At 40.2% G+C, this 27,002-nt stretch overlaps 1 protein-coding gene across 7 annotated transcripts in view; it reads left to right on the top strand.

Moving 5' to 3' along the window:
• Positions 1-3,887: 3,887 nt before the first annotated feature.
• The window catches only part of ADGRB1 (adhesion G protein-coupled receptor B1), a 411,983-nt gene continuing 388,868 nt past the window's right edge, over positions 3,888-27,002 (top strand). For 5 of the 7 annotated variants that reach the window (XM_075211647.1, XM_075211646.1, XM_075211644.1 and 2 more), the window contains exon 1: positions 3,888-4,899. The gene's annotated coding sequence lies outside the window, so the exon portion shown is untranslated. The remainder of the gene's footprint in view (positions 4,900-27,002) is intronic. The other 2 variants (XM_075211648.1, XM_075211649.1) reach the window with 2 other exon arrangements.

Below are 27,002 nucleotides of genomic sequence, written 5' to 3'. Positions count from 1 at the left end.
TGCAGGGGCTGCTGTGAATGATTAGTCTATGTAAAGCGCTGCGGTCCATGTAGACGCTATATAAATAACTGTTAATGTAATAAAAGGCTCAATCCTGCAGCTGAAATCTGAAGGTCTCCAGCTCTGTGTCATTCCTACAATAAGATCAGTTTAGCTATGTTAATTGTGTTGAAATTTGCAAAGAAGAGATCTCTGCCCCGTCCCCTCGGTGGGGTACATGGCAGCCAGCTAGGCAGGAGAGCAGCAGCCGGCAGTGCCTGTGGCTCAGGGGGAGCTGGCTTTAGTTTAATGAGAAAGAATGAGCAGTTCAGGCAGCTGCAGACTCTCCACAAGTTGCAGTGTGTGCAAGATATCCCTGGAATATTCAGCCAGTCCAGGGCTCTGTAGTTCCTCATGTCCTCGCTGGGCAGCTGGGACTTCAGGGTCATGTAAAACCATGTCACTTATTCATACCTGCTTGCTTGATGTAAATCAAAACAGATGAGAGCTGACTCTTGATATTTGGACCATTTACAGGCTGAGAGCCTCACTCCATCTCTCTCCCCCCGCAGGGAACACTTGCTGTAACCGTGACTGATCACAAAGAATACATGCGCCAGTATGGAAACATGCACCCATTGCAGAGCATGCAGACAGATGCACGGTGCACCCATTGCAGAGCATGCAGACAGATGCACGGTGCAGGCATTGCAGAGCATGCAGACAGATTCACGGTGCACCCATTGCAGAGCATGCAGACAGATGCACGGTGCAGGCATTGCAGAGCATGCAGACAGATGCACGGTGCAGGCATTGCAGAGCATGTACAGATAATGCAATATAATGAGTTTAGTAGTAACAACACAGAGACAGCAGCCAGAAATGAGACAACTGCAGTTCATCTCAGGGATGGCAGGTTTTGCAGGACCAGTAAGGCAGCACACGGGAGGCATGAGGCAGGGATGGTCAGTCAGTACAGAGACACCGAACAGGTCTGTGTGTGCGGATATAGCAATCAGAGACATCAGGGGATGCCAAGCAACATGTATGTACAGATTGAGCACAGTGTATTGTAGCCCCAAGGGTAAAGGTTCATTCAGGAATTATGTCCGTTTACTTTAGCTGTCAGGATATATAATGGGACCGCATAGCAATAGCAGATCAGGATAAACAGAAAAAGGTTTGAAAGTGCAGAGGTGGCAGAGCAGTAGAGGTAGTGCAGAGGTAGCAGAGCAGTAGAGGTAGTGCAGAAGTAGCAGAGCAGTATAGGTAGTGTAGAGGTAGCAGAGCAGTAGAATTAGTGCAGAAGTAGCAGAGCAGTAGAGGTAGTGCAGAGGTAGCAGAGCAGTAGAAGTAGTGCAGAGGTAGCAGAGCAGTAGAAGTAGTGCAGAGGTAGCAGAGCAGTAGAGGTAGCAGAGCAGTAGAGGTAGTGCAGAGGTAGCAGAGCAGTAGAGGTAGTGCAGAGGTAGCATAGCAGTAGAAGTAGTGCAGAGGTAGCAGAGCAGTAGAATTAGTGCAGAAGTAGCAGAGCAGTAGAGGTAGTGCAGAGGTAGCAGAGCAGTAGAAGTAGTGCAGAAGTAGCAGAGCAGTAGAAGTAGTGCAGAGGTAGCAGAGCAGTAGAGGTAGTGCAGAGGTAGCAGAGCAGTAGAGGTAGTGCAGAAGTAGCAGAGCAGTAGAGGTAGTGCAGAAGGAGCAGAGCAGTAGAAGTAGTGCAGAGGTAGCAGAGCAGTAGAGGTAGTGCAGAGGTGGCAGAGCAGTAGAATTAGTGCAGAGGTGGCAGAGCAGTAGAAGTAGTGCAGAGGTAGCAGAGCAGTAGATGTAGTGCAGAGGTGGCAGAGCAGTAGAGGTAGTGCAGAAGTAGCAGAGCAGTAAGCTAGTGCAGAAGTAGCAGAGCAGTAGAGGTAGTGCAGAATTAGCAGAGCAGTAGAAGTAGTGCAGAGGTAGCAGAGCAGTAGAGGTCATGCAGAAGTAGCAGAGCAATAGAGGTAGTGCAGAGGTAGCAGAGCAGTAGAGGTAGTGCAGAGGTAGCAGAGCAGTAGAATTAATGCAGAAGTAGCAGAGCAGTAGAGGTAGTGCAGAGGTAGCAGAGCAGTAGAATTAGTGCAGAGGTGGCAGAGCAGTAGAGGTAGTGCAGAAGTAGCAGAGCAGTATAGGTAGTGTAGAGGTAGCAGAGCAGTATAGATAGTGTAGAGGTAGCAGAGCAGTAGAGGTAGTGCAGACGTAGCAGAGCAGTAGAGGTAGTGTTGAGGTAGCAGAGCAGTAGAGGTAGTGCAGAGGTGGCAGAGCAGTAGAGGTAGTGCAGAAGTAACAGAGCAGTAGAGGTAGTGCAGAAGTAGCAGAGCAGTAGAAGTAGTGCAGAGGTAGCAGAGCAGTAAGCTAGTGCAGAAGTAGCAGAGCAGTAGAAGTAGTGCAGAGGTAGCAGAGCAGTAGAGGTCATGCAGAAGTAGCAGAGCAATAGAGGTAGTGCAGAGGTAGCAGAGCAGTAGAATTAGTGCAGAGGTGGCAGAGCAGTAGAGGTAGTGCAGAAGTAGCAGAGCAGTAGAGGTAGTGTAGAGGTAGCAGAGCAGTAGAGGTAGTGTAGAGGTAGCAGAGCAGTAGAGGTAGTGCAAAAATAGCAGAGCAGTAGAGGTAGTGTTGAGGTAGCAGAGCAGTAGAGGTAGTGCAGAAGTAGCAGAGCAGTAGGGGTAGTGCAGAAGTAGCAGAGCAGTAGAGGTAGTGCAGAGGTAGTAGGTTCAGAACAGAGGCATAGCAGAGGTTGCAGAACAGAACATAAGAGGTAGTCTAGAGATAGCAGAGCAGAAAAGGTCTAGTAGGTCAGTTCTAACAGAGAGTGCAGAGATAGCAGAGCACAATAGGTAATAAAAAAGTAGCAGAGCAGAACAGGTCAGGTAGTGCAGCAGTAGCAGAACAAAATTGGTCAGGTAGGGCAAATGAAGCAGAGCAGAACAGTTAATGCAGGTGTAACATAACAGAGCAGCCCAGGTCAGGTGGTATAGAAAGAGCAGAACAGAGCAGGTCAGGTAGTGTACAGATAGTAGAACAGAGAGTACAGAGATAGCAGAACATCATAGGTAGTAAAGAAGTAGCAGAGCAGCACCGGTCAGGTAGGACAGAGGTAGCAGAGCAGAACAGAACAGTCAGTGCAGAGGTATCATAGCAGAGCAGGTCAGGTAGTGTAGAAGTAGCAGAGCTGCCCAGGTCAGGTGGCATAGAGAGAGCAGAGCAGAACAAGTCACGTAGTGTAGACAGAGCAGAACAGAACATGCCATGAATTGCAAAGTGATGAATCCTTCCACGGCCTCTGACAGGTTAACAAGAGACTCAGGAGGTCTGCAGAAAGCCCCAGAGTTTACCCCATGTCTCTACATCTCACCCCATGCATAGAGGGAGCCAGCCCTGTGCTGAATGAGCCACTTTAAGGCTTTTCATTGATTCATGCTCAGAGCTTTTGGCTATAAAGGGACATCTGTCCTGAGCTTGGATGAGCTGGGAAGTCATTTCTTCATTTAACCCTCTACTGACCCTGACTGCAGACAGCACAAGCAGCAGGCAGCTTAATTACCCATTCAAAGCATCTCTTTTCTCACTTAAAGGTCCATATACCTACTGAACACTACAGCTAATGTGAGCACTGCATACAGATATCTGCCACAGAGCTCAGCTCATTGGCTTCCTGCTGCTGAGAGCTCCTGGTGTCAACTTGTGTTAGAGGCTTCAGGTGCAAGAAAGGGACAATGCGAGAACACATATATACAGTACAGTCACCATGGTAACATCCAGTTTGTGAGGCAACGGTTAATCACACAGAGGGGGCTCGGTAGAGTGGAGGGGGCACTACATCTCTCCACAGACTTTCTTCAATCCCTTCCCACCATTAAAGTGTCTGAGCGGATAACTAGAGAGGCTGTGACTGCCAGACGGTGGGAGCTGTCTCAATTTCTTTCTCCATCCCTCTCCCTTTTCCTAGTTTTCCAAATTATCATCCTTCACATCATCTCATAGGTTCTCCTAGGAAAGTTGTAGGGAAGGAGATTAGTAACCACTGCAGTAAGATGTCTAGCATCCTTCTAGAAGAGGGAGGACAGCTCTCTTCCCAAAATCATCTTTGTCCAGAGTTCAAAATTCATCCAATGGAAGCTGAAGCCATCCACTTTCCTGCGGGTTCCTTCTGAGGGGCTAGATACTCCCCCTCCCCTGCATTTCTCAAGTTGTGCATCAAACCCAATATCTTAGCCTGGCTGCAGATCTGCATCCCACACAGGACAGGCTTGGCGTCCACACCAGGAGCAGTTAAAAGCTCTCAACATCTTGTGTGTTGGAGAAAGCTGAGTTTAGTTCCCCTCCTCTGTGTGTGGCTGTGTAGATGCATTTTATCCATGCCGGTCCCTCTGCTTCCCCTCCCTCCTCTCTCTCTCTCTCTTTTTTTCCTCCTCTCACTCTCTCCCCCACTCTCTCTCTCTCTCCCTCTCTTTCTCTCACTCTAATGTGTGATCTGGAAAGCTTATAAAAGCCTGATGTAATTCTTAATGCAGCCCCTGGCTACAAGGACTGGATCTAGATTCACAGAGTAGCAAAAATTAGAAAAAGAGAACAGGCGAAGGAACAGCAGCGGATCTTAACCAAACACATCTCTGGGAAGGCAAATTTTTTTGTGTTGTCAGAAGACGAATCTCTGAAGAAGACTTTGTGTCATTGGATGTAACCATTTCTTGGCTTTCTAACTGAGGATTTAATCTGTCACTGAAGATTCTGCTGAATATCCGTGCATTCTGATGAAGTTTAGGCATGAAGGCACGGATCCTTTTTGTTTAAGACTTTGCACAAATTGGTGTTTCTAGTGGGAATGGATTCTTAAGGGTTTCCTATTGATACCTGGAATTTGCTTTAGAGGGAGAGGAATTTCAAGTGCAATTATCCCAGGTAAGGAAAACTTAACTCTATTTTAATCCTACATGTGTAGGACTTCGATTTTGCAAATAATTATCTTCACTGTGCAGTTTTGTGCTTCCTGGTAAGCTGGAATTTATGACATTATAGCAAAATTCTCTTCATAGTTTAATAGGCTGAATCAGGGACAGCTTTCCTATCAATATACAATAGATATCATTTATGGTATACACAGCTATCAACTTTTCTCCATTCCTAAGCCCCCAAGATCCCTGAATAATCATCAGAATTGTGTGAGGATAGCAAGTGCCCACACACGCAGTAGAGGAATAACATACATGTATGAATATTTTAAATGGGGGTTGAAATAGAAGTATTTTATTGTCATAAATAAAACACTCCTTCAATAATGCACAGTCCCGGTTTTAATATAGACTGCTGCATTGGAAAAACATGAATATACAGCATTCCTGAGAAAAGCTGCAGATAGCTGCTTTTATGAACACAGTAGGGTCAGCAATGGACCCCCTGCCTTTGTAGATCATGGAAGCACTGTAGGAGTTGGGTTTATTACCAAAATGGGGCTGTATCTGGTGTTCCACTAATAGGATGGCTAATTTTTAATACTGGATTAAGCCTCAGTTGGCGTTTATTGAGACCACCATATGTGCCAGTCTTAAATAATTGCCCTCTTTCTGGATCTATTGCATGCAAACAGTATTAGTGTGAGTGTGATAGGTTAGAGCATTGTATTTTGCAGTTCTTACCCCTGTGGTTACTGAGATAACATGTGCTTATCATATTCATTCCCAAACACATCTCACGTATTATGTAGGAGAAGGTGCTGTCATTTCATTGTTAAGGAAATTTTGTCTCTGCAATTAGGATAAAGTGCTTTCATATCATTATTAAGGTATTTTTGTCTTTGTAATTACCTTTTCCTCAAACCATTATTATTGAATATAGGCAAGTTCCCAATAAGACCCCAGAATGTGAAATGTATCAATTTTAAAGAATTGACAAAGGGAATGTTGCATAGCAGGTAACGCAGCCTATACTGCTCAGAACACTATAAAGAGACTTAATCAGTGTGGGTAATTATCAGCTAACCTTCTCTGAATCACTGTGCCAGGCAGGCACGCAGACGTTAATGGCACATTTGACTGAGTCTTCACCCCCCCCCCCCCTCCCCTCCTCCCTCTTTTTTTAAAATATTTCCCAATCATGAGCCTATCTGATTTAAGTTCCAAAAACCCAGACTATGTAATTTAGTTATTAAAATGTAAATGCAATGGGCGTGAGAGGACAGAATATAAATGACTTCTGTCTAATATCTGAGCCTTCAGTCTTGGCAGCAGACAAGATGGTAGGACACCGATATCATTTAAAGACCCCAAAACCCCAATCTTTCGTCAGGGAGGCAGAATTTGCATCCATAAAACCTGTTGAAAATAAGGGATGTATGAATTATTTTCTGCATTTCAGGAAAATCGGGATAGCACACAATAATTGTGGATTCTTTGAAAGGTGTCTAGCATTTTTGGTATATAAATGGACAACCACTTCAGAGAGGCTAAAAAATGTATATATTAGGTACTATAGCTATCCACCGAGTCACAGGAGAGCCCTTATGTCTACAAGGACTTGTTGAACAGGACCTGTTTCTGCTAGAAGCAGCTGTAAATACCTCGGGAGACTTTGTATTTTCACACAGAATTTTCTCATGCTGCAGATTAACTCCCCTATGGGCAGTTATCGGTCAATTTAAGAGTGAGAGGGCAAAACGCAGTCTCAGGAGACTGTAGCCATGCTGGAGAGTTAAATAATAGCCCACGCTCACATGCCATCCTACATTCCGCATGACTAATGCACGATAAGCCGTTTAGCCTTAGTAAAAGTGAGAAATTTTCTTTGTCAGTTTATTTCCTGTGATTGCACCTATGTTTTGCAAAAAAGAAAAAAAAAACTGATTGGGTTTAGAAATAGACTGGGAATCTCTGCTCTATTTTTAAGCCTGGAATACGGATTTTCCACTTGATGCCTTCATTTGAGATTTTTTATTTTCCAATTTACAGTAAATCACTTCAGTCTGATTCGGCCTCTTAGCGTTGACAAATTCACGATGACTGGTCGCCAATGGGTTATACCACACTAAACAAAGTCAAACTGTTCATTACTGTTCCATGTGTCAATTGAGATGTAAAAAAAAAAATGAATTGCCCATTTCAACCCAATGGGCAAACATTCATTTTCATGAAGTATCAATGGCATTTGGCCCTGAATACCTCCATTGCTATACTGGTCTGTGTTTTAAAACCCTGACAATGAACAATATACTTGAAACAGTAGGTTGTATATTGAATACTTTAATTTGTATCCAGGCAAGAATCCTGTAACACTTTGTTATAAACCATTGCTGTCTGGAGAAAACAAAGCCTTTTAATGGGTCACTGACCATCAAAAACCTGAATTTATTTAATTGAGATGTGTGTAGACAGAATTGCATGTAGCCTCTAAGGCAGGACATGCTGGGAATTGTAGTTCTGCAATAGAGCTCTATGTTGACTAAGCCTGCTCTTTGGAAATGCAAATCTGTGATAGCCCCAGTCATTTTCTGAATTTCAGTATATAAACAATCGCTATCTATATTTGTTTGCTATTTGGTAAATAGTTCCCAGTGCACACTCTGTGTATATACATTTATCATGTGGTTGGAGCACGTCCCCCTTGGGAGACAGCTAGTTAGTTTTCAATGGGAAATAAAATGATTTAAATCACCCTGGAATGATTAAATGTCCCCTTCTCTGAGAAGTGACAATTTAAGCTTCATCTCTCTGAGACACTGGCCCTGATGGATGTGTATAAAAGCATTGACATTCTGGGCCAGGGGTTGGGAATTGACTTGAATGGTGATGCTGTGATTTAAGTCATCAGAAAGAAGTGATGTATTGTTGCACAATTTGAGACTCTGTTTTATTAGGATTTGCACGTGGGGGGTTTTTGTGGCTGGTGCTAATTCCTGACACATTCTGCATAGCGGAGAGAAGCAAGAAATGCTCTAGACGGGGCTGTAGAACACAGTGATACAGTTGTAACAAAATGTATCTCATCCTGTTGCCACCATGCCGATTTGCTATATGTTACCTACTTTATAATGATACAATTTGTACATATATTATAGAATATTAATAATATCTACCCAGGATTAGCCAGCATTACTATGTGTATGTGCACATTGTATAAATTACGTGTGCAATATATATATATATATATATATATATATATATATATATATATATATATTTGTTTTTCCTGATTTTCCTGGCTGTTTGTGTTATTGATATTGCCGCGGTGCCTTTGAGCTCAGTGGCCATTTATCTGACCTTTGAGAAAAGAACATATGTAAAGGGCTTGAGGACCAGTTGACACTTCCACAAGAGATTTCCTACCACTTATCAATATCACTCACAACATGAACAGCCGATGGTTATGTTACTGTACAGTCAGTTTTACGACGTTGCCATGAATAATTAATTCAACATTATTATGCTATTTAATTAAGTCCAAGTTCTGCTCATAATCCAGCTCTCCCCACAGACCTGCAATACCGCTTAAGATATTAATCATTTATATTTCTTTTTCATTAGATGCAACATATGATTGAGCAGAATGATTAAGAGATTCCCTTAGTTTCCTCCCTTTAATGCACAGAAACGTTAATATATTATTATATATTATAGCCATTCCTATAGCGCAGGGTTAGAGTGAATTCTTTTCTGTGTTTTCATTACAAGGACTTGGATAGAAATGAAACACACTATTGATGTAATGACACAGAGGGATGCACTAATCAAAGCTTCGCTCCCCATTGACTATATAATGTTGTATTAGCTGCTTGAAATAACACAGAGTGGCGTGTAGAGGGCGCCAGATAGTCACTTTCCAGCTCTCATGTATGGAGCAAGTTGAAGACTGTCCTCTACTTCTGCACTCTATACAGATAAAGACAGAGAAATATAATGCTGAGAGGGCCATGCCATGGCGCGTTCTCAGCCAATAGATGCCATGCTGGTTGTACCCTGCACCATGCCACCAATATGATGAAAATGACGTGGCATCTCTCCCAGAACATTACTGCACCCACATGGACTGATAGATGTAGAAAGGTTAATCACAAGCATGTGTGGGAGATATAGTGTTAGTGGTTAATCACAAGCATGTGTGGGAGATATAGTGTTAGTGGTTAATCACAAGCATGTGTGGGAGATATAGTGTTAGTGGTTAATCACAAGCATGTGTGGGAGATATAGTGTTAGTGGTTAATCACAAGCATGTGTGGGAGATATAGTGTTAGTGGTTAATCACAAGCATGTGTGGGAGATATAGTGTTAGTGGTTAATCACAAGCATGTGTGGGAGATATAGTGTTAGTGGTTAATCACAAGCATGTGTGGGAGATATAGTGCTTGTGGTTATTCACAAGAATTTGGTTAATCACAAGTATGTGTGGGAGATGTAGTGTTTGTGACGTGCAATAATAAATTTAACCTGTTATTTATCACCCTAACTCAGCGCAGAGAAGTAGTCACATGTGTTTGTCTACAAGAAAAAATAGCATTGCCATATAGAGGAGAATGCAACATGCGTGTACTGAATTCATAATGAATGCATGTACTGCAGAAAAGTCTTCCATCAATACAAACACTAATCAGCTTGCAAGTCCTGGGAATCATTGGATGGAAAAACAATAATTTATTAGACATTACAGGACGCTTCACTGACCAGGAATATTATAAGAAAATTGTATTTGTTTAAAAGAAATATTTAGAGACTGATGTCCATAATAAGATATTACCTATTTTGTAGGAAAAGGTCACAAAGTCGTCTTGCAGAAATCACCATTTAGTAGGCTGCCATTTTTTTTTTTGGTCTTTGTCACACATTTTCTATATCTTCTCCCAGAGCCCTCCTGTCAGTCTTATTGATTTGTGACATTCCTATTCTAATTCAGTAGCTAGCACCTGTGGCCTGCAGGTTATGGGTAAGTCTGTCATCGTTGGGGATGTGGTTAAAATACAGGATCCCAAAGATGTGACAGAGAACTGGTACATACGTGACAGCTACAACTCATTAGACTTGTTCTGTATAGTGGCATAGTGAATTTAGATCTAGCATGTCCTTTCTATTAGCAGACAGGGAAGTCAGAGCACCTCTAATACATACACCCAAAATAAGTTTAAAAAAACACAAATTTAAAAGTAAAAAGAAAAATAATAAATTGATACAAAACAGTAAAAATAAATAAATTACAACTTTAGAATGTACCATGCCCTCTGTAGGATTCTGACACGTTTTGTAGGACTGTAATGCAGAAATGCATTATCTGATATTTGCCCAAACTCATGTGCAATGTGCCAACCCCACAGATCTTGTCCCCTATCACCAGCCATTGTCCCTGCAGTCACAGTTTATTTTATACAAAAATAAAAAATTAAATTATGTTCTTTTGTTCCTGGCCCTATAACTTCACAAGACCTCGTGAAATGGACATACATTTGGTATCTATATGTTAGAGAGAAAAGGCAGAGTAAATGTTGGGGTGACTTCCTGGGGTTCCTCTAATTGTTTGAACGATTTCTGAGAAGAATCATGGGAAGTGTTTCCCCATTTTCCTAGATTTTCTTATATTATGCCCTGTAGATTATATGGCAATTATAGGCTGGGTGCTATTAACAGGCCACAGAAATCATCAACATCATCATCATCATCATTTATTTATATAGCGCCACTAATCCTGCAGCGCTGTACAGAGGACACATTCACATCAGTCCCTGCCCTATTGGAGCTTACAGTCTAAATTCCCTAATATTGACACACACTCTCACACAGACACGTATGTAGTTTACTGTATCAAATGCATAATTCCTTAGAATACACAAGTTTTTCTAATCAGCACTGATTGAAGTGAAGACATCAGAACCTTCCGATTATAAACGATAACATCATAACCCAATGATAATATTTACACAAGTTTATACATTTATTTATTAACATCACTTGTGCATTATAAACACATTTACCCCACTATGCTAGTAAGCTTTAAAAAACACTCTGTGTACACAGTTTAATGCATTTCATTCAGCTGATGTTTAGTTGAGTGTAGGGAACGAACAGATGGAGAAGACTTTGGTGACTGTTGGTCAGTATAACATGTATTGCAATATATAGAACTAACATTCCCTGTTTTTAATACAGAATGTATTTTAAGTTAGCTTCAAAATAAACTATTGTTCTTGAATATATTGGTATGGATGGAGTCACAGCCTTATTGCTCCACAGTTTGGATTTCCTGGCTGTGACGAGCCCAGCACTTTCCTACTTTGGTTCTTGTTGAATTGATTGGCTACTTTGTCATGAAAATTGGGTTGTTGAGGTCATAGGTTCAAAACCGACCAGGTCGCAATGTGTGTGGAGTTTGTATGTTCTTTCTGTGTCTGTGTGGGTTTCCTCCGGGTGCTTCGGTTTCCTCCCACAGTCCAGAAACGTACTGGTAGGTTAACTGGCTGCTGACTAAATAGACCCCAGTCTGTTTGTTTGGTAGGAAATTTAGACTGTAAGCTCCAATGGGACAGAGACTGATATAATGATATAATATTCTCTATACTGTGCATGTATAATATGATTGGCACTATATAAATAAACCATAATAGATAAATGATGAATCCTACAAAATGTCTGCCTCTATCGTACCGCATACCTCATACCTGGTGCCTCATACCTCAGTGACCTGACTAGTTTATAGTGATGGCCAAGATTCTGGTGAATATGGGTTGAGTCCATGCAATTTCTGCCTCCGCTGTGTCGATGATGTAGGTTTGGATCTTTTACTTTGCAAGAACTCCAGAAGCTGGTATCGCTATATAGAGACTCCCTAATCTAAAGATGTCCCCAAACCCCGACTTTCCAAAAAATGGGGACTTTTATTCCAGGTTGTCACCTGGTCAGGTCACTATTACAGCTATGTTATATTTATATATGGTCGGTGTATTTTATGAACATCACATGTATTCCTCTAGAGATCTATTAACGGAACACATGCTGACCCACCCTTCCGGAATTTCTGGGAGATTCCTGAATTCCGGGCCTGTTTTCCGGACTCCTGTGGAGAGCAGGCTATTCTCCTGCACCTACCTAATGAGAGCCTCCATGACTTGATTTGTGGCGAATTGCATTATTTTGGCATTCCCTCTGTGATACAATGCCGATATTGCGTCAGAGCGCGGCACGGGGAATGCCAAATTGATGCCATTCCCAACGCTGCTGCCTCCTCTGTATCTGTACCATACCGCCACTTCTCCTACTGTTACATTGTAAGACTATCACATTCCAGTCACTTACAGTATATATATATATATATATATATATATATATATATATATATATATATAATGGTGGAAGTGGGGGTATACGGGGTATGCCATACCGCCACTTCTCCTACTGTTACATTGTAAGACTATCACATTCCAGTCACTTACAGTATATATATATATATATATATATATATATATATATATATATATATATAATGGTGGAAGTGGGGGTATACGGGGTATGCCATACCGCCACTTCTCCTACTGTTACATTGTAAGACTATCACATTCCAGTCACTTACAGTATATATATATATATATATATATATATATATATATATATATATAATGGTGGAAGTGGGGGTATACGGGGTATGCCATACCGCCACTTCTCCTACTGTTACATTGTAAGACTATCACATTCCAGTCACTTACAGTATATATATATATATATATATATATATATATATAATGGTGGAAGTGGGGGGTATACGGGGTATGCCATACCGCCACTTCTCCTACTGTTACATTGTAACACTATCACACTCCAGTCACTTACAGTATATATATATATATATATATATATATATATATATATAATGGTGGAAGTGGGGGGTATACGGGGTATGCCATACCGCTACTTCTCCCACTGCTACATTGTAACACTATCACATTCCATTGACTTACATTCCCATTACATTTTTCACACTGCCGCCTCTAAATTTTTACTTCCCCCAATCAGTACGTCACTTCCCCATAAGTAGACAAGTAGGAGGGAACATGTATTTTCATCTTGTGAAGTTCCCTTTTATGATAATACTAACGAGTCGTACTGTTTATTTGCAAACATTCAGAACTTATTCACCCTGATGATGTAACGCTTAGTGTAATATAAACACATATCCTTTGTCAAGCGTACATACAAGTAATTACAACATCGCTATTATTCAACGATGGAGGAAGATGAACGCTCAGTAACCATTCAACGTAAATCAAAGACCAGGTTGTTTTTAATTACACCCAAACCGTAATGCAGAACTAGTTTCTGGAGCTGAGCTAGTATCAATCAATAAACTGACATTGTCCACTTGGAGGAAACACTACCTGCACGCAGACGTCTTAAATTAGCGATCGGGAACAGCTAGGAGTGATTTATGTTTGGGGAAAAATATATGAGGACTCTGAAATTCAATTTCGCGGCCGGCATACGTCCTTGACTTATTTAATAAAAATATCAATTTCTCACAATCAATATTAACAATAATAAAATAATTTTATTTGAGTTCACTGCATCCAAGAATTCATTGTCATACTGATCATGTCTCCAGTATTTCCCAGTGTGTTGCTGCTTAATTTGTCTCTCACAAGAACTGATACTATGGAAATAGAGGAATGATTTGCATATGGTAGTAAAAGGATAGCTTTAATGTTCAGTTGCTTTTCTTATGAAATAATCAGAAATGTTATTGCTGGAACACTGGTTACAAAGCAAATGTTTTTAATGATGGTGTGCAGTACCTTTTTATGGCCTGTAGGGGTGCTCTATGCTTTTGTTTTCTCAATTTTTATAGTCCATTTTCCATACATTTATTTGCACAAAAAAATTTCTATGTGCACCTCATATTTAAATGATCTTTGTGGGGTGGGGGGGGTGAAAATAAAACTGTCCTCTACTTTTGCAAGCTTTTGCGCAGTATAAAAAGCTTTTTTTAGCGGATAAACAAACCTTAAGTTTTAAAATTATATATAAAACCATCATAAGACGAGCTTAAACTAATTAACGCTGCACCGACAGATCGTAAGTGACTCTCATATGTTACAGAGCCATTTTCGGCGCCCCCCTTCAGCTGAAATCACTGCTTGCAGCTTCCTTTAAACAAGTTGTTGACTCTGATGGGATTTATGGGAGCTGCTTATTAATATTTATTTACCACTCTGTGAAATCTTCTGGGAACATGTCAGCAATTTCTGCCATTGAGAATATAGGACTTAAGGAACAAGATGGGATCTATCCACCCTCCAGCGATAGCGGCCCCAGTCACCTCTAGGAATAAGAAAAATAAAAAAAAAGCATTTTAATAAATCTACCATTTGCTGCCTGCCCTCCTCCGGTATCCAAACTCCATATCAATCCAGCCCCGGTTCTCCTCCTCTGACACGCACAATCCTCGCTCACAAATCTTTCTGGCCCTTCAAATCCCTAATGCCGAAAGTAAAAGAGATTTAATGGAAAGATTTAATGCGGCTCGGAAGGAAAACATGTTCTGTACACAATGATAGTAAAGCTCAGGACAGATAAGCAGTTTTTGATCTCCATTTGTAAATTGGTGATTTAATTGAGTGTAACTTCCTGTATTTACTGTTTTGTACGTCCAATAAATATCAGCATTTAAAAGACGAGCGGCCTCGGAGCACTTTCAAACACAGGAAGGCTAAGAGCAGCTATTCACTAAATATAGGAATGTGAAGCTCAGACTGGTCATCATTTCTAGAGCTGGGTTATAAGGTACTGGGGTGGATCATTGGATTCCATTCCATATCAAAATATGGGTTGTGGTCCAGCGAAGCCACTTTAACCTCCTGGCACCTCCACTCTGCAGAAAGAGGTCCCGTTCTACTAATACACAGCTCTGGGTACCAAACCAGCACAAGCTGACATAAGGCTTCCGTTCTACTTTGTCAGGAGCAGAGGAGGTCCGTGTAGGACTGGATAGCTGGTGTCACTCTCACCCTCGGGCCTTGGAGTGGCTGCACGCTGGTCATTTATAAATATAACATTATAGTTAAGTCCCATTGAAGCTTACAGTCTAAATTTGCTGCCACACACACAGACCCAGGTCTATTTAGCAGAGAACAATTAACCTACCAGTATGGTCTTGGAGTGTGGGAGGAAACCACTTCTGCCTCACAGCAATGGGGTAATGAGATCAAATCCCGACCATGCCCTTATCTGTGTGGAGTTTGTATCTTCTCCCTGTGTTTGCTTGGGTTTCCTCCGGGTGCTCCGGTTTCCTCCCACACTCCAAAAACATACTGGTAGGTTAATTGGCTGCTATTTAATTGACCTTAGTCTCTCTTTGTCTATATATGTGTTAGGTCATTTAGACTGTAAGCTCCCATGGGGCAGGGACTGATGTAAGGTCTCTGTACAGCGCTGTGAAATTAGTGGCGCTATGTAGATAAATGTCCTTTGTTATCTGTGTGAAATTCTCTTAGCTTCCACAATTGCCCATAATTATGCAGCACAAGGACTGTGCAGCAATACTCTGTAACCAGACTATTAGACTTTCCAGGGCTCATCCATGAATTAGAGTTGACTAGAGCAAAGGAAATCACTTACTTCTAATGACATGTTTAGAACATGCTGTCTATCCTGAAACTAGAATTCCCTTTCTCCTTTTTGAGACAAGACCCATTAACACAAAAATCTGGATTATGTAAAATAGTGTATTTTAAAACATTGCAAACAAAGTTTCTTGGGCAGCGACATGAAAGCAATCATTAGGTTCACCTTCATCGGGGAGGGGTAACATTGATGCAGGGTTAAACACTGGATATTTGGTAACATTGACATTGTCCGATGAAGCCAGATGCTACATAATCAAAAGGTGCTATAATAAGAAAGTGTTCTGTGTCTATCCCATCTAATGCCCACCTAGGGGTATATTTACTAAACTGCGGGTTTGAAAAAGTGGAGATGTTGCCTATAGCAACCAATCAGATTCTAGCTGTCATTTTGTAGAATGTACTAAATAAATGATAACTAGAATCTGATTGGTTGCTATAGGCAACATCTCCACGTTTTTCACACTGCTTTTGATTTGAAAGGGATATTTCTATTTGTAATGTTTAAAGTAAATAAATAAATAATTGAAAGGCCTATACTTTCAATGGAACCTATCCGTCAGAGAACAGCATTTGCAGATGCAGATCTGTAATAAAGCATTTCTCATATGCAAATAATGAAACAACGGACAGCATGCCCCTACCCAAACCCTCGCCCACCCCAAAGCTACACTTTCCATAGCCTTCTTTGCATTATAGCAGATAGACACAAGCGTCAGGCAATACTGCTATAGTGAGACACAAGCGGATCTGGTTCCTTTGTGGTGACGAGCACAAAATACAACATGCCCCCCTCCCATCCGAGAGGCTGCCAGCCCCACGCTGAAAAGTGCTGGGACTATTCCCAACCCCCAGGGGCTATGTGGGCCTGGGTATTTAACACCTGGAGTGGCAAATTTGCCACCCTAATCAGGGGCAAACGCAGGATTTGTAGAGGGGGGTTTCCACACCATGCCGCCAGCGGGCGTGAACAGAGTGCTTGGGGGTGTGGCTATAATTTTACACAGTGCTTGGCTGCTCTCCAACTCTTCCTATCCCCATAATATACATGGGGAATGCTGCGTGGACTACTGTTAGGTGCACACAGCTCTCCCTTTTCAAGCAGAGCTGTGTGAAGCGGGAGCAGGTTCCAGCCACCTCAATTTTACAGTGCCCCATGCTTGGAGGGGGGTTTCTAGGCACTAGGAAACCCCCCCTCGGTTTGCCTATGCTAGTGGTCCCAGTGTGACGGACAAGAGTCTCTAAACACATTATATAAAAAGTGTCCCAAAAACATACACACAGTAAAATGTAATATAAACTTAAATAATAACTAAATAAAAGACTGCCAAAACCCTTGTTCACTACTTCACAAGATCTAAACAAAAATATCTTCTTTCCTAGTCCTTCATAGTCGAACTGGAAGAAACAATCCAACAAATATCCATGAAATCCCCACAGATTACATCAGGGGACAGGTCATTGTCCTGTGTTACTTACACTCTGCTGGGTGTTTGAATTGGATTTTTACAGCACATAATTACTTTTTGATTATACTGCCCCTCAATTAAGCCCTAAAAGGTCATGTTTACAGAAAAATTAAGGGTGATGACTGACCCAATAAATTGCAACAGTTGAGCTGTGTATTAGAGAGACGTTCAGCACATTTCCTGATGGGGTGCACAAGAGGAGAGTGAAGACATGCTACTTTGTATCACCCGATGGATGCACACACTAAGGGGTATAATAAGATGGGATATGGGAAGTCTAAGAACCTTCCACTGTGCTCCCCAATAGATTATAAAAACTCAATAACCCCCAGAGAACCAAAGAATAAAAGCCAAAACTTACCCTCAGGGATTGTGGGTATAGCTCCATGTTTGGTTTAATAACCTGTGGGTACAGTAAGAGAAAAAATAAATACAACTTGAAAACAACTGTTTTCATCTTGTCAGAGCTCATGAGTGCAAGATACTAATCAATTAGATATCCTCAATTAACAGAGGTCTAGCTATTATTTCATCAATAACTCAGCACCAATATATGTTATTATTCTTCAGGAGACTTTCTGAGAACCAGTCTTATTTGTACCACCTAGTTAACGAATGTCCAATTACCAATTGTATGCATGTAAACCACAAACATATAACCCCATTATATGATTATTAAACAATATTAGTAGAACATAGGTGACTCCTTGCAATGTACCATAGGGTGTGATAACAAGTTTTAATACTTACAGTTATAAATCAACTGTACCAAGAAACTAGAGATGCTCAGGCTCGGTTTTCTGAGAATCTAGCCCACCCGAACTTAGAGGACCCGAGTCGGCTCGCAACTTTCGCGCGTCCTCGGATCTGAATCGAGGCAAAACATCATTGTTGCGTTGTCGAATCTCACGGGTTTTGGATTCCATAAGTACCTCCCTCCCCAGGAGATCCAGTGCCATTGATCAGACAGAAACAGGGGTAGCAGTATTCTTGTCACTCTCCAGTCTCCAGTGACATTGCTCAGTGACATTGCTCACACAGAAACAGGGGTAACAGTGTTCTTGTCACTCTCCAGTGACGTTGCTCAGTGCCATTGCTCACACAGAAACAGGGTTAGCAGTGTTCCTGTCACTCTCCAGTCTCCAGTGACATTGCTCAGTGACATTGCTCACACAGAAACAGGGGTAACAGTGTTCCTGTCACTCTCCAGTCTCCAGTAACATTGCTCAGTGCCATTGCTCACACAGAAACAGGGGTAGCAGTGTTCCTGTCACTCTCCAGTCTCCAGTGACGTTGCTCAGTGCCATTGCTCACACAGAAACAGGGGTAGCAGTGTTCCTGTCACTCTCAAGTCTCCAGTGACGTTGCTCAGTGCCATTGCTCACACAGAAACAGGGGTAACAGTGTTCTTGTCACTCTCCAGTGACATTGCTCAGTGCCATTGCTCATACAGAAACAGGGGTAGTAGTGTTCTTGTCACTTGACAATAATTGACTAGAAATTATTAGAAAATAATGTTATTGAGGTTAATAATAATGTAGGGATAAAAAAAGAGCCAAATAATGACGTTTTAGCAACAAAAATAAAATAGGGATTTTAGAAAAAATTTGGGATCCAAAACCAAAACACGTGAGGGCGGTTTTGCCAAAACCAAAACGCGGACATCTCTACAAGAAACATGGAAGAATCCCTATTGCTAATCATGAACCTTTACCGTGTTTTCCTGAGTTGTTGAGAATGGATTTTAATTCTGTTTTATGGGAAGCTACCAATGTTCTTTGGGATGGGCCACCAAAATGGGAAACCTATTATGTTTTAGTAGTGTTTTGTTCAAGTTCTTTGTCTCCTAATTGGTATAATGATTAACAAATAAATACACTTAGTGGAAAGTAATAAGGAATCTGAGACAAAACGCTTGATATACTCAAAGTGAGGCGGAATAAAACTGCAAAACTAATTCACGGATGTTTGTGGCTCCCAGAGGAACCTCCGACTTAAATGTACACAGTATTTAATTATATTGCAGATACTTGTACTAACTGTGCATCCTCCAGTCACTGTACGTACCCATTATGTATATATTAAAAATATTATTTGTTTTGATTTTGTTTATTTTATGCACATTTATGTAAATGTTATTTCCACCAGCTAAGTTACAACTATTTCTACTTTTCCAAGTCGTAACATTTCTTCCACATTCCAACTAGGGTATATTTTTCTCCTATTTTTATAGTGTGTGTCGAAGTAATAATTAACAAAAACCCTATATTACCAATTAGATGAATAGAATGAACCAATGAACTTGAATTTTGTGTTTGTGTTTTTAAGAGAACGAAAATAAAAAAAACATATTACATAACAAGAGATATGTTTTCAGTAAATTTCCATTATTGCACAATTCATGAACAAAACAACAGGTTATATAATTGTCACGTGATCTTCATTTCAAAATCGCCGAATAAGGCCAAAGAAATATTGGCTCCAAATAAGGTCAAGACGACAATCCAAATGAACATGTCACTTTAATTATAGAGACTTAGATTGCCAGCAGTGATGTAAGCTGGGAAGGTGTGTTTTAAAGTAATAACGAGTATCATCTCTATAAAAGTATGACTTAATCAAATATAGATGGCCCTGGGCGTATGTCTGCTTCGTCCAGTATGGCTGTATCTATGTATAATATCTTTTTAATAAACTATATAAATATTATATTTTGGAAACCTGCTCATCTCATTTATTATTTAAAGAGAAGAAAAGAGAAAATCTTATACATGTGCTGTCTGTGGCGAAACCTTCGTGTTGTGTAACGTACCTCCCAATGTTTATAAACAATGAACTGAGGCAAGCGGTGCGCACACAAAGTGGGTGTGGCCATGTCACAATAGGGGTTAGACCACACCCATGTGGCGTGATTAACATTTCTCATTCCAGCCACATATATATATATATATATATATATATATATATATAAATATATATATACATATATATATATATATATATATCTATAATATAAATGCTTAGTGGCGTGTGTTAGTCTGTCTGTGTGTGTGTGTGGAAAAAATAAAACCAAGCTGCAGCGCCACCTGCTGGGCGGAGTTATACACTGACCTACTAATTTCTTAGTGTGTGTGGAAAAAAAATTCAGAAAGGGCTGAAATTTGGTATACTAAGATGCTTTTAATTTAATTTGTTAATTGTTAAAAGTGTTTATAAAGATTTAAAAAAAATATATATATATTTCTTGAAGGAGAAGTGACAGTTGGGAGTGGTTGGTGGTTGCCGGGGGATGACAGTGGGGAGTGGTTGGTGGTTGCCGGGGGTGACAGAGTGAGAGGAGTGTGATACTCAGGACCACTGAGAGAGATCCCTGTGTCTGGATAGACATCTGGATAGATGTGGCGATGAAAATGAAGGATGAGGTGATGAAGAAGAATGATGAGGTGGTGACATGTGGACAAAACCACGTTAAAAAAGGGCGCTTACGTTGGGAAGTAACGCTCTTCCCCTGAGGAGGCCTGGGCTATGGCCCAAATGCATGACAAGAACCTTTTTAACACCTTAAGTAGCTTGATTTGACTAGAATGCATGAGTATCATCCACGGGTTAACTTGTATATACATACAGTGGCATGGAAGTGGGGGGTATACGGGATATGTATTATCGGCACTTCTCCTACTGCCTTCATTGTAACACTATCACATTCCAGTCACTTACAGTATATATATATATATATATATATATATATATATATATATATATATATATATATAATGGTGGAAGTAGAGGGTATACAGGGTATGTCATACCGCCACTTCTCCTACTGCTGCATTGTAACACTATCACATTCCAATCACTTACATTTCCCACACCACCACTTCTACATTTCCACTTCAACCGCTGGGCATTCATTAATATTAGTGAACATAGACTAACTGGACATTGACTTCATCGGTCAGTCTATCTTTTAATTAAAAGGCAACAGCAGAAAGCTTCCTGCACCCCATACAACACAGGTGTTGCGGAGCAAACAGACTGGAATAATCTCTGCTGTGACTTATGATTGTATGTGTACATTATTCCACAGGCATTTTGTAATGTATATTTTAATAGTGTCATACTGCATTATGTCTGAGTTATTCTGCTCAGTCAGGCATGCATACAAGCAGTATTTGTAATAACATTCACATTTATTCCATGCAGTGAGTTGAGGGGTCCGCATCTCTCTATGTTATTTGCTATGCATCGGAAACCATTCCATTTTTATTTTTTTCATTTTACTCCCAGAAGGCAATAAAATACTATAATATATATATATGCATAAGGAATGCAGGCGGGTTACTTGAGAAAAGTTGGTCTATTGCTCATCTTTACCACAGCCAGCTGGGAAAAAACTGTCCATGCTTTTTTTATCAGTGAGTGTTTGGCTTAGCAAATTAGTGACTCACTTTGAACGAGTTGTATGTTATTCATTTTTTATAAACATTTAAATTGGTTTCACCTGCCTGGCAGAACGAGATAGGGACTGTTAACATTCAGTTGGCGATAGACGACCAAGTCTTTATGCTGGAAGATAACAATGAGTATGGAGCTTCTATTTGCAACTACCATAAGAGATGTTGATGGAGAGATGATCAACCATACTCAGGAATTGCTTAGTGAACTGTTTATAAAGAGTTCTTGCCGTGTCAGCAAACTATAGGGTAACAGAGATAACGGAAGCCATTTAAATCAGTATTCAGTTGCATAGCCGCTGTAGTTTAGTGATTCATTACTGAGATTCTGCAGATGAAAATATCTGTGGCTTCAATTTACGGATAAATCTGCTTTCATTGAAAGTCGGCAGTCTCCATCCATTACGCTGTGATATATTTTATGCAGATAGATGGACTGCTTTTTACTCAGGGTAAAATATGATTTGTCAAATGAAAATTAACACGGTGAGGATTCTGCTGTAAGTAACCTGCTGTTTCTTAAAAATAACCTGCAAGAGTGCTGGGCTCCTATCTGAAAACTGACATTTGCTAGTCCTGGTGCATTATTAAAAAGATAGCAAACGTGTAAAGATGTACTGTCACAATCTATCATTCATCTCGTCATGAAAACTCATTTATCAGATGTATTAGATACATAACAGGGGATTATAGTATCATCTTGACACAATTACCAGTTTCCACTGGCCTCCTGATTGCTGTGCTTGATTTTTATGCTTTTTTTTTTTTTTTTTTTTAAATCCCAATGATTGGAATTTCTAGTAAAGGTGTGACATTTTTGAAAATTTAGCTTTTTTCCCAGATTTTTAATACCGATTGCATTAATGCACTACTCCCTTCAATATTTCTGTGTAGCAGCGTATCTCATAAATGGACAATTTGTTTTCGCTCTACCTCCCTTTCGTTTTTCCAGCTTAAGGCATTGAATCAACCAATCAATCATTGAATCTCTGTTGATTTGTAAAAGTTGAGCGATTCTGGAAGCCTAGACATAAGCACTGTTGTCAGATAAGCCCGAACCAACCGTTTTCTTCCAGGAGACCATTGTACTTCTCCTAGGCCTTTTGTGAGCCTAAACAAAAAGATCAATAGATCTTTGTAGATGTGTCAAGGTAGCGTGCGTGAAAAGTTTGAATACAGCACAGTAGTTCGGGTAAAAAAAAAATACATTTTGCTTGTGTTATTGTCACCCAATCAAGAAACGTTATGTTGCTTCAAGTTGTTCCAATTCCGTTATCATGGCCTGAATTTTATGTGGGTAGACCTTTAAGAGTTAGGATCGGTAATTTGAACCACACTGTGGCTGGCTCACTTTTAAATAACTTATTGTATAAATTTATCTAAATGAATAGCGCAGTGCGCCAATTTATATAATGTACCAACTTTTATATTGGTATGTATTTTGTATGGAATGTATTGATTTCTGAGACAGTTTGTCATGATTTGGTTTTGTAACTTTTCTAGAGGAAATCCCAATTAGGCATATGGGTGGAGAAAGTGTGTTTTTGAAACTGTCTGAATGCAGGTAATCTCATGTTAATTAGATGATTTCATCTCAGTGACCAACATGTCTTTTTAACCTGAAAACACAGGAGGGGGTGCTTAGACTTCCTATCTAGGTAAGAAATCACAGATGGATGTGAATTTTGTTAAAAAGCTTAAAATTGTGTTAAATAGAAATCTGGAGAATATATCACATCATGATGTTAAATTATCTGATGTATTATATCAGACATTTAGGTGCCTGGTGGGAAAAGTGGGCTGGTTTATCCCCTGTCAGTATTTGTGTCAGATTCTGTATAAAAAGAGCTCTGTTTGACCAGGTAATGTTTTAATCCATCTGTAACTTCTGGAACGATCGCTAGTACAATAAACTGTATGTAACTGTCCTTATTAGGACTGCTTGAGCTAATAAAACAACACTGCTTCAAGATCCTGCTTTGACGCCTACTTACCTGCTGTAATTCCTGTGACCTGCGGGTTAGACCCAATCTAATCCGTTATCCGGCTGTTTTGAGGTTGGGACCCAGCATCCAGTACCAACACTCTGCACACTACCTTGCAGCTCTGGCCAGTGTGATAGGTCAGGGGGAACCATCCACAGCCATCCTGATCTGTAGGAAGAGGTCAGGTGTACCAGCCCAGGTGCCCAGCAGGGGATACACTAGCAGCAAGAGTTACCCAGAAGGACACTGTTCTAGGTGCCGCTAAAGAGCCTAGTGGCGGCAGCAGAAGTCCCGCTTACTGCGTTTAGTGGGGTGCAATTTGGGATAAAGAAAGGGGACGGTGGCAAGGCAGCACGGACTGGCATAGGAGGTCCATCCTGTCACACACCCCTAAATATGTTAGGGAATCACTTTGCCTGATAAATAGAAACCTTTTGTTTAATAGACTAAGAGTGAAGGACATAATTGATATTGGGAGCTTTATGTTTGTTTAAATTCACACATAGTCCTGAAAATATAAGATACAATTCTTAAAATGCAAACAAGTATGACAAAGAAATAATTGGTAAGATCAGGGTTAACATAATGCAATTCACATATAGGGCTAATGGAAATTGATGCTTTTAAATACTCATATTTCCTAAATACTATTCCCCAAATATCTTGACTATTTAAAATATATTGGACTAACGGTTCTATTGGGTGATGGGAAATATTGTGCGTCCCTGTCTAATTCACCCTGGTATATTACATTCACAGGATGGTAATTCTCTAATTCTAAGAAGTCTTAGTGGGGTTTAAGCATAGCCAAAACAGTAGCCTCATTGATTTCAGGACCGAGAGGATTATCCTCCATTATATATTTGTAGAAAAGTTTTCAGAGATCACACCGTTCATTTATAGTAAGTCTTAAGTTTAAGGTTAAGGTTTTTAAAATTTGTAACTTTTTAAGAGAATTTCTTCATCTGATCTTGGGTTAACCGAACCCTCACAATACCCTCTTGATAAGGACTGTACAGAAATTCCTATAAAGGTATTATATACATTTTTATTAACTAATTTAGAAGTATATGCTCCATATACGCTCCAGGCCATCATGTAAAGAAGCTATATTACCAAGCATCACTTTTTTTGACCGGAATTAGTGTCCGGAGAACGCTTGTAATTTTCTCCTTAAGAAAACCGTTTACCTCGCTCTAGATCTTTTCTCCTTTCGTTTATCCTCTAAAGACTTAATCCGCTCCTCCAGCTCAGCAACATCCCTGGAACTCACATTTTCATTTAAAAAAGATCACTGAACAATTGTAATCCCTCCAATTATGGGCCACCCATAGGACACTGGGCCACGTCATCAACTGAGCGTTACGGTAAAAATATTCCATTTCTTTTTTTTTTTTTGGATCAAGATTTTAACATCCAAGAAGAAGTCCCTGAATCACTGTATTGTTTTGTTCTGGCTTGAATCAAAATTCTGTATTCGCAAAATAATGATAGCAGAATGGTCTGTTTTGATGGTTTTGGTTTGAGATGCAAAATTAATCGAACTAAAATTTTGTAGAAGTTGCGGGAGTCACAAATATATACTAAAGTCGTAAATATGCTCTTTGAGGGAAGAAGGAATGAAGGGCCTGAGTCATTAGGAGACTTAAATGGTGATTCTGTGTGTATGATCTGCACAACTTCTCTGTGCATGACACAGAACCGGACAATATGCCATATAACACAGCAATGTTCAATTCATCTTTGAGCGTAAAGGATACTTCATACAGCCTAAGATTTCAGGGAGGGAACAGGTAGGGGAAGAGAAGTATGCCCGTAGTCAATGTACAGTAAGGGCGTGCCAAACTCAAGCTCATGTAGCAGCGTCTCATTGAAGCTTTGGGCATCTCTCAGCTACGTGTTTTTCAGCCGTATCTCTTGCTCCTGCTACAGGTCAGCTGTAAGTGCTGATTATTAGTGATGACGGCTGTGTGTACATGCTAGAACATGTGTTTGTAATCAGGACCAGCTGTAAAAATAATGATTTTATGTACAGTAGACATTAATAGCATCCTAATATATGTGGTTCATAGAAACAAAAATAATAAAAAAAATCACTTTTGTTTATTTTTTAATGTTTTATCATTAATGACACTATTATGAACAGGTGACATTAACTGAATAGTTTTTTATTGTGAGTTAATTTTCCATATATTGGATGTATCCTGCAGTGTCTTTTCTAGTAGACCTAGACGCATATTCATCACCAGACGTCTCTCCAGATGCACTGCTTGGTGAAGTTGGACGTACGCATAAACGATTTACGTGCGTTTTGAAAACAAATGCACAATGCACCCAGTGCCTTTAATGAATCAGGTCCAAAATGTGCCTTCACTAACTCCTGGATGATGTAGTCTCCAAGTATGTAATACAGTGGGTCGGTTTGTCTTAGTAGGGTCTGTACATTTTGCACTGACTTCTGAGTGTCACATGATTTACCAGGGGAACATTCTGATAGTGCATCATAGATCATATTCCGGTTTCCTGTAACAAGAGCAGACTTTAACTTACACCTTAGCGTAGTATCCGCTTTAAGAGTCTCTAAAGAAAATGCCCGCATTTTCATGGTATTCTTAAGGTACGTACGGTTCGGAATACTGAGTAAATTTCAGAATGCAATTTACGCTTACGATGTAAGCGTAAATTGTGTCCAGCCCTACATAAAGCTCTGAGTCCCGATGGGAACTTTATACGTTTTGATACCTAATTCTGAAATCCTAAAGGCGACACAAACCGACGAGGCAAACACCGCCTAAAATACAATACCCTTGAGAGCAGAAAAACAGATGGATTTTAATATTTATAACAACTTATTTATCACTTCAAATGTGATAGGATGTCTAGAGCCTTCTATCGCAAAATGTTTGGCATGAGATCTCAGCAGCTGTTTACTTACAAAATTTCTGTTAAATTCTGTCATTTAAAGAAGAACGGAATTCATGATATTCTGCAACAAGTGTTACCTTCTGAAGAGATAAGTCACGTAATAATGCGGAAGCAACTGACGAAGAGGCAGATAAATTATTATTATTTATATAGTGCCAGTGATAATACACAGATGTACAGAGGATATATATCATTCATTTCATTTACTGTCCCGTTGGAGCTTACAATCTAAATTGCCTGCCACACATATACACACTGGGAATATTTTGTCAGAAGCCAATTAACCTACCAGTAGGTTTTTGGACTGCGTGAGGAGACCCACACAAACACGAGAACATACAAGCTCCACACATATAGGGCCCTGGTCAGAATCAAACTTAATTAATGATATTAACCATGTGATGAAGTTATCCCAATGCAATAATACTCTCATGTAGCAAAATCTATTTTGCCAAATTACAATTGACACTAAAACAGGGAATAATTATGTAGCAGTTCTGTTTTTTTTGATACCCACAGACACCCAAACAAGTGGGCAGTTTCCTGGAGATGAACTGCCTTAAATATGAGCTCCATAACCTTTGGAAGC

Source organism: Mixophyes fleayi, chromosome 5 (assembly GCF_038048845.1).
Source record: "Mixophyes fleayi isolate aMixFle1 chromosome 5, aMixFle1.hap1, whole genome shotgun sequence".
Taxonomy (NCBI): Eukaryota; Metazoa; Chordata; class Amphibia; order Anura; family Limnodynastidae; genus Mixophyes; species Mixophyes fleayi.
This window is presented reverse-complemented; position numbering and strand designations above follow the sequence as displayed.